Source organism: Arachis ipaensis, chromosome B05 (genome assembly GCF_000816755.2).
Source record: "Arachis ipaensis cultivar K30076 chromosome B05, Araip1.1, whole genome shotgun sequence".
Lineage (NCBI taxonomy): Eukaryota > Viridiplantae > Streptophyta > Magnoliopsida > Fabales > Fabaceae > Arachis > Arachis ipaensis.
This window is the reverse complement of record NC_029789.2, coordinates 12,594,003-12,596,110: the sequence shown is the minus strand read 5'-3', so window position 1 is coordinate 12,596,110 and position 2,108 is coordinate 12,594,003.

The window sequence follows — 2,108 nt, the reverse complement described above, 5'->3', positions numbered from 1 at the left end:
AAAGAAATTTTATTAATTTATAAATATAAATAACAATAATTAAATATACCAAAAAAAAAAAAACTAAGATACTAAAAGCAAAAGTGTAAAAAGTGAAAGAGTAAAGCTGTAAAAAAACCCTAAGTCCCCACCCCTCACTCTGAGCCTCACTTTCAACTCTCATATGAGCGCCGTCTACTCTGCGAAGCAAAATGGAGCTGCTGTGGGAAGAAGAAGCACCGGCGTAGCCCCCGGAAAATGCCTGCCTTGTCGTTGTGTCCTCTGCAAGCACCGTTTCCTCCGTCGTCGTGTCATGTGCGGGGCGTCGTGGTTTTCGTTCCGTCGTGTGCGCAGTCGCCCTGTGGTCGTCGTTGCGGGGGGTCTTTGTGGTGGTGGTCATCGTCGTTGTGCGTGGTCACCGTCAGCTCTGCTTCTCTGCTGGAGTTCGCATCGTGCTCTGTCTTTGGTAGCCTGGTTCAGCCGTGCTTCGTTTGTCTGCTGCCAGTCTGGTCCGATTACGTTTCTGCTGAAGGTAAGTATAGTGCAGTTTATTTGAGTATTGTTAACTATGTTGTTAGTTGATAATCTTAACTGAAATATTGAACCCTATATTGTTAGTTGATTCTGCTGATGTTGTGGTTGAAAATATTAGTGTTGCATAGAAAAGCTAAACAAATTGATGTAACATTATTAACCTTTTTCTTTTACTGTTGCATGAAAGTTAAATTTTATCTTCATTTTTGAATCACAAATTGGATTGTGCAGGATGATATTAGCTATATGATCAATGAATCCTACGATTCTGAGAATCCTATCACTCCAAATGAAGCTTTTTTACTTGTGAGAGGTGAGAAAAGTGGGGCAAGTTATGGCATAAAGGTTTCGAAATCTAAGTTAAGGATTCAAGCACAACTTGAAGAGGCAATGCAAGACCGTGAGGAGCTAACAAAGGAAATAGATGTGCTCAAAGAAAAACTTGAAGAGCAACGAATACAGCAAGAGGAGGAATTAGCTCGAATGAAAGCTCAATTGGAAGCTCAACAAGCCGTTGTGAACTCTTTCATAGCGCGCTTTGACAATGAAAGAAACTAGACAATTAAAGGTACTCCTAAAATTGCTTATGGTTTAAATACATATTCCCAGATGATTCATGTATTATTAGTATAGTTTAATTTGTATATGGATCTATTTATTACATTTTACTTGTGTCATGGTTGAGAAATGACAAATGTCCTATTATTTGGTTTGATAAATTTAGTTGTGTATTGGCTGAGAAATAAGTAGTGAATTGGTTATTTTTTATGGAACCGTAGACAGTGAAAATATCCAAGTTTTAGGGGAGGTTCTGCCAAAATTTTTCTAAACATTTTGGATAAAAGTTAATGAAAAAAATTATAGTTGGTGTTATATCTTGTTTCTAGTTTTGTGTTGTTGCTTTTTTTCTTATCTACAGGAGTGCTAAAATAGTGATAATCTACTACCTTAAGGGCTCAAGAATATTTTGATTCGTAGATACACTAATCTATGTTAGACTTGTAACTTTTGGTTGAACTTGTACAAGAAATATAACTTGTAGAACTAATAAATGTACTCACTAATGTTATTTTGTTTTAAAATAATTTTAGTTAAATGAAGCATGTTTGAATTATGTATATTTTTATATATTATATAAATGTTGATTTTATTAAAGTATTTAATATATCAATTAATTAAAAAATTAATTTAATAAATTATACATGCAATTTGTATTAAAAAAACGGTTACAAAATAAATATTTTGCTTTTGTAACTAAAGAAAACAAAATTTACAAAATCAAGTTATCTTTTGTAGCAAAATTTTATGATAGGAAAAAAATATTGTCACAAAAAATATTTTGAAGATCAGAATTTGTTATCACTTTTGTAACGACTTTCAGTTTTTTGTATCAGAAATTTGTTACAAAAACTTTTTGTAACGGGAAATACTGCAATGCCCCCTTTTTTGTTACAAATTCTTTTTATTTCAAAATTCTGTTTTTTTGTAATAATTTTTTTGTTACAAATATTGCTTTTTCTTGTAGGGGGTGAGAATGAATTAGAATTTAACTCAATTTATACCTATTAAAAAGAATTTATTAACATTGAAAATAA